Source organism: Dermochelys coriacea, chromosome 19 (genome assembly GCF_009764565.3).
Source record: "Dermochelys coriacea isolate rDerCor1 chromosome 19, rDerCor1.pri.v4, whole genome shotgun sequence".
Lineage (NCBI taxonomy): Eukaryota > Metazoa > Chordata > Testudines > Dermochelyidae > Dermochelys > Dermochelys coriacea.
This window is the reverse complement of record NC_050086.2, coordinates 10,227,107-10,234,162: the sequence shown is the minus strand read 5'-3', so window position 1 is coordinate 10,234,162 and position 7,056 is coordinate 10,227,107. Positions and strand designations below refer to the sequence as shown.

Below are 7,056 nucleotides of genomic sequence, written 5' to 3'. Positions count from 1 at the left end.
CTGGAGTTAATACTTAGTCCTGCCTTGAATGCAGGGGACTGGACTAGATGACCTCTCGAGGTCCCTTCCAGTTCTATGAAAGTATATACAGAAGCCCTGTCTTGCGGTAGAGGCTTTTTTTTTTTTTTTTTTTTTTTTTTAAAGGGGCCCAGATGCTGGTCAGGATTAAGGTTACACCAAACATTGTACACTGCCATTTTTTAATCAGAATGAAACAGACAGAAAATACGTACAAGGAACTCAGAGGAATGGAGTATGATTGTGACCTGCATACCCTGCATTAACCCTAGGGGAGAGTGCTTGGATTCAGTGAGAGAAAGAAAAAAATCAGTCACATCAACTTTACATATAAAATTCTCTAAATTTTAATTATAATTATTTTAATTAAACATCTGTCAGAGTTTCTGTTTTAAACCCTGTTTTTCAAAAGGGATAAAATTCAGCTGTCAAAATTCACTGTGGATTCACAGGTCTCAATACTGCAAGGCACAGAACACACTGGCCCAATTCAGTATCGCACATAAGTACATATTTAATTTTATGCAAGAAAGTCCCATTGCTGTTAAAAGACTCATACTTAATATTAAGCATGCACTTTGTTGGACTGAGGCCAGCTTGCTCAGCACTTTCCAAGATCAAATCCATAGCAAAAGTATACAAGTTCCCAGCTGGGAAGAGAATAAAAATCTGTGCATGCACAAACATACACAGAGAGAAATTAAAATCAAATACCTTCTGTGGGGAAGGGGACAGAAGATTTTTGAAAAGTCTTATCTTTAACAGACATCCAGTTCACATATATGGGTAAAGTGGAACCATTTTAAAGTAAAGTCACTCTATATGGTGCATAACTATCCTCAGGTACAATCTGTATATTGCAACAAATAATTAGTAACTTTTATGCTCATATTCTATATAGGATTCTACTATACCCATGGTCATTGAGAGTAGAATATACTGTTACACCACTTGTATCATGGTCTTTGTACTATGAAAGACTTTTATAAAAAGGTTGATTTAAAAAAAATTGTTAAGATAATAATCCAGATGTACTTCCTAAAACATAGAAAGAACACAAATAAATTGTTGAATATCTATTCTTACTTCCAGCAAACTCAAGAGCTATGCTATTGTAAATAATGTTTCTGAGTTTCAAAGAGTAAAAGGAAGGTAAAAGTGATTACTGCATGGTTTATTAATACAAAATTGAGATATGAAATATTTCAGATCAGTAAAAGAACAGGTGTGTAGACCAGCCTTGTAAAACCCTCAATAAAAGGAATCCGCTCAGGTACAAAAATTTACTTTCTCACCTTTTAATATAATGATGATTGCAATTAAATATATATATATATGATCCTTAACTCATCTACACAAAATATTTTTTTTAAAGAAGCATTTTAAAGCCTTGATCCTATAATCTAATGCATGTGGGTAGCCCCATAAGGAACCATGGGAATAAAACCCAGCTATGCAGAGCTTGGGACAGCAGATGTTCCCACATTGCCACCAGGAGGTTATCCAAAACCATCTTGAAGGAGCACTGTGGAGCTTAAGTACCACAGGAAGTACTGCCCAAATGGTGGGAAGTGACAGCACTCTGTGGCCTTCTGATTGCCCCATGCTCACTATTTAACCCTGGAGAGTGCCCCAGGACGTTGTCTGGGCAACCACATAGACTTCTGGCCTACTACAATGCCTCGCTGTGCCTCCTGCTCTCCAGCCTCTGACCCAAGCCTGACTTTAACCCTTAATCGTGCCTCCTGGTTCCTGCCAGGTAACTACCTCTGATCTCTGACTCTGGCCTAACCTGGATTCTTGCCTATTGATCCCGGCTCCAGTGATTACTCTAATCCCAGCTTGCTGACTGTTGTGAACACCAATCCACCTGTGACTGCTAGGACAGACAGCCTATGCCCTGGTCCTTTACAGGACCTTTACACCTGTGTGGAGTCCCAATGAAGTTTTTGGGACTCTGCAGAGTCAACTTGGGGTCAACTTGCAAAGATTTGATTCCAGGATAGGAACCCTAAAAGCATAAGGACAACATTTTAAAACTTTGGTGCCTAAAGTTAGATCCTAACTTTATCCTAACCTACATAAAAATTGCTTGATTCTCAAAAGTTCTAAAAACCCACAGCTCCCATTGACTTTATTGGGACTGTTCAAACTCAGCACTTTTGAAAACCAAGCCATTTGTTTGCAGCTGCCTAAATATGAATGTTAGGAGTCTCACTGTACAATTTTGACAGAAGTGTTTCTCTGCAGGAACTGATAACATTGCAAGCACCTGCAGCAAAGCAAAGCTACTGGTTAGAGATATCAGCTTTTCAGGAAAAGTAGAACCTGAACTCAAGATTTGCTGAATAAATAGGAAGAATTGATTTTCAAATGTTTTGTTTTTTTAAGAGAGAAAATATTTTATATACTGCATCCAGTAAAAAATTATCAAACCTTTTGCTTAAAAAATCTCTTGAAGCTAAATGTATTTATATTTGCAGTCTATATAGATACCCTTGCTGGTTTGCAACTTTAATCCCTTTTCAACCAATTTACTTCTAAACAATGTTTGAATATGGGGAAGAAGTGAAGTTGCTACATTCCCACTTTCACTAAATATCTATATCTATATATTCTTTCAACTGGCAACAGTGAAAAGTGGGAGGAAGGCATAACCACCTATACTCCACCCCTCACTTTAAGCACTGCTTTTAAAAGATAACACTAACCCTCCTAACCATTGTCTCTCAATGCCAGGAAATCCTTTGAAAAAGCAACTGACAGTAATATAGTTCCTCTCAGTAACACACACTGTGGGTCACTGCCATAGTAACATTTGGTTCTACCATTCATAGCCTCTCATTGCTGCAAGTGTCTGGCAGGGCAATGCTGGATTAGTGTATTTACCATTGATGATTTTGCTCCTGAAATGCTTCTACGCAGTCTTCTTCAAATTCAAGGCTGTCAGAATTACCTATATTATAGTCAGTATCAATGTTCCCTAACCCAGTAATATTCAGAACTGGACAGATGATAAAGAAAATACAGCCACTGACTAGAAAAAAAGTCACATTTAAATTAATTTCACTGAACTTCAAATGGAATGATTATGCTAGATCACAATACAGTATATTCTTCTGGCTGTCTTCTTTGTTGAAGAACAAGGGTATGACCTTTTTAAACAGTGTTTTGGGGGTTTCAGAATTAAAGGCCTAAGAAGATCCAGAATGACCAACAGTATTTCCCTTCCTCCTGCTTTCTCTTCACTAAGCATGCCATCATATTGTTCTTCCTTGGTACAGAGTCATACTTCCTTTATTTTGCGCTTCCTTTCCCAGATGTGCAGCCACCTTGTCCTCTCATACACAAAATCTCTCTCTCTGCAACTCAGAAAGCATAAGTTAGTAGATTTACTTAGAAGTAAACTTCAGTGCTATGTTATACATATCTATATATACACAGTTTTAAGATTCATGGTGTATTTAGACAAAGTTTACCAGTACATACAGTTAAAAAAAGCTAAGATATTTTAAAAGCATTTCCACTTTTTTCTTTCCTACAGAGACCAGAGTTCAAGATTCTGGATTTCCACGGATACAGTTAATGACATCACTGACATAACCACTTAATCTTATTGATGTAAACCTCATCCTCCCATTCCCCTACCCTCCTATTGTCTATTTGCTTATTATGTTTTTGTCTGTTCTTAGACTGTAAATTCTTCAGGAAAAATACTATATTTTTATATATTCTGTAAAGAATCTAGATACTTTTACAATGTATAACAAATAATAGTAAATAATTCCTGAATCAGCATGAGGAATAAGAGCTCCTTAGAGGTCAGTGATCAACTGTTGCAGTGTGTTGTGATGATTCACTACTAGCTATCAGCAGTTACAGAAGAAAAACAAAACCCAATCTCAGCTATTGGCAGGTAAAAGGCTTCTCAATAAAACCTTTAAAAAGAGGATTTTATGCTGGATCAAAATTGAATGATACAGTATGCTTTTTTCACAAACAGCTTTGATCATTAACAAATAGGGGCAGAACATGTTTGTAAAATATGCAAAGTGAAGAGACAGAATTGTGTTGAGACGAATGAAAGTCCCATCCCCCCCAATACTTACTATAAAAGCCCAATCATAAGGAACAGAGTCCCCTAACATCAGCTCTCCTTCAGTATGCATCCACAATCATGGTGGACAATTCATTACAGTGATATTTCAAGATAAGTTTTCTGGGACAAGTCATATCTATATAATAAGATTCCTCTTTGTATCACTCTGAAGCCTAAAATGTCGGTTGAATCAGTGTGTAGCAATGAAAGCAGCTACAAGCGTGACTGAGAGCTCTTTTTGTTCAGAATATCACAAGGATGAATCATCACTCAGTTTCATGGTTTGTTACCATCCAATTTTTAAGTTCTCAACAATTTTGAATTTACACCCATGCAGTATATAGCAATAGCAAGGCATATATTGATGCCATGCCAAAAGTCCTAGACCATTGTGATATCAGAGATAATTTAAGCACCACTCTAACTCTACAGTTAATTTATATGCACCAATTTAATTGGTTATAGGAAAAAGTGCACAAACAGTGGATTATGTAGCCCAACTGTCACCCACACAATTTGTAAGGGACTGGGGCATAGGCTGCCTGTCCTAGCAGTCACTGCTGGGCTGGTGTCCACAAGTCAAGGACAGCCACAAGGCAGTAGTCAGTGACCAGGAATCAGTGTAAGTCACTGGAGCCAGGCTCAATAGGCAAGTATCAGGGCCAGAGAAAGGCTGGTGTCAGAGCTGGAGATCAGAGTTAGTTACCAGGCTGGAATCAGGAGGCAAGAATCAGGGTCAGAGTCAGGCTCAGGACAGAGACTGGAGGTGCAGAGAGCAAGGTGAAGTCTGGAGTTGCCACAAGACAGAAGTCTGCATGTTGCTCAGACAACTTCATGGGGCACTCTCTGGAGTTAAACAGTGAGCATGTGCCAATCGGAAGGCCACAGGGTGGTGTTGCTATGGTCCTTTGAGAACTACCTCTTGGGGCACCTAGTCTCCACAGTGCTCCTTTGATATGGCGCTGCATGGCCTCCTGGTGGTGATGTGGGAACAGCTGTTATCCCATTCTCCACAAACCAGAGTTCTAGTCCTATGGATTCTTACATTACTCACTCCCTTCAGGCGGCATCCTTCCTCTGGGTTGGCACTCGGCCTGGTTTGTCTGGATGGTCTTGATGAAAGTTTTTTTTAACCAGGTCAGAGGCATAGCAGGTTCCCAGGAGTGCTCTTCCGGACCATAGCCCTCACGATCTTTGAGGTACTACAGACTCCCCCTCTGCAGTTTAGAGTCAAGGATAGCATCGACTATGTATTCCTCATGCTCTTGGACCTGGACCAGCAGGAGCAGCTGTTGGGACCACTCAGGAAAGGGGTCTTCCTTGTAAGGCTTCAGAAGGGATACATGAAAGACAGGATGTATCTTAAGGGATCTGAGGGAACTACAATTTGAAGGTGACAGGGTTGATTTTCTGAATGGAAATCTGAGGAACTGGTGGTCTAGCTTTCAGGATGGTCTGTTCATACAGAGGTGTTTTGCGGCAAGCCAGACTTTTTTGCCTACTGTTAGAGCTGGGTCTTCCTCGCGTTGACAGTCTGTGTAGTGCTTGTAGTCCTTTTTCATATCTTCAAGGAGGTCCTTAAGCTCCTTACGGATATGATGAATTCACTGGATCAAGTCAGTAGGTTGCTGTGTTTAGGGAGACTGCCAGCAAGGCCAGGTCTAAAGTGAGGGTGGTACCTGTAATTTGCAAAAAAAAAAATAAAAAAGTGACTCTGCCCCATGGAGGCATGGCTGGTGTTGTTGTATGAGAGCTCGGCATAAGGCAGGAGGGACAACCAGTTATCTTGATGATAGCTGATAAAACATCTTCAGTTTTGCTCTAGTACTTGGTTCACCTTCTCTGTCTGCCCATCTGTCTGGGGGTGGTATGTGGAGGAGGTAAAAGCACAAACATCCAGTAACCAGAGAGTTTCATGCCCAAAGCGTGAGACAAACTGTGGGCCTTGGTCCAAGGTGATATGGTTGGAAGTCCATGAAGACTGATAACATGCACCAGCAGGAGATGAGCTGTTGTTTCAGCTGAGGGCAGGCAATCACAGGGATGAAGTGTGATATTTTGGTCATTTGGTCTACAACTGTCAAGACCACTGTGTGGCTGTCAGATTTGAGAAGTTCACTATGAAATCAAGGGTGATTGAGGTCCAGGGCCTAGGATGGGGTACTAGAGTTCTGAGGGACTTAGCACAGGGAATCCTGGTGCATGAACACAGGTCATAAGTGTCAACGTAGTGCTGGACTTTGGTTCAAATATGGGGTCACCAGAAGAAACAGGAAACCGTGCAGAATGTCTGAAGGTGGCCATAATGGTCTGCCAATGGGGTGTCATGGCAGAGGTGAAGCACTTCTAAACAGGGGTACCCCGACGGAACATATATGTGCCCATCAAATTATGTGACCTTGTCTTGTGTGGAGCTTTGCATTTTGGATCTGGCTCTCAATTTCTTGGTCTGTTCTGTCATCTCCTAGGCTAACAGATTACACCATGAAGCAGATTGGATTAGCTCAATCTGATCTTGGTGTATTGTGGCACTAAGGAAGTTGCCAGATTTTAGGAGACAGGATGATTCTTGGTTAGGTTCCTCACCCTCTTGGTAGCATTCTCCCTTTCAGCATAAGGCATTGGCTTCCTCATTACCAAGCAATACATGATGATGAAATAGAACTAAGAGAAGAATATTGCCCACCTGAGCCGTCTTTGGTTCAAGGCTCAAGCCTTACACAGATATTAGAGGTTCTTATGGTCAGAGAATACTTGCATCTGATTTCAGGCTCCCTTGAGGTGAAGGCATCACTTTTCAAAGGCTGATTTAATTGCAAGCAGTTCTGTATCTAATATTTCACAATTCCATTCAGCAGGGGTGAGTATTGGGGAGTAGTAAGTGGAGGGATGCAGCACTTTCTGTGGCCCATGACTCAGAGAGTCTGAATTCAATGCAG

The 7,056-nt window shown here is 40.6% G+C and overlaps 1 long non-coding RNA gene across 1 annotated transcript in view; it reads right to left on the bottom strand.

Moving 5' to 3' along the window:
- Positions 1-446: 446 nt before the first annotated feature.
- LOC119845426 overlaps positions 447-7,056 on the bottom strand; it is a 34,207-nt gene continuing 27,597 nt past the window's right edge. The window contains exon 3 of the long non-coding RNA XR_006278244.1: positions 447-3,380. This is a non-coding gene — a long non-coding RNA (uncharacterized LOC119845426). The remainder of the gene's footprint in view (positions 3,381-7,056) is intronic.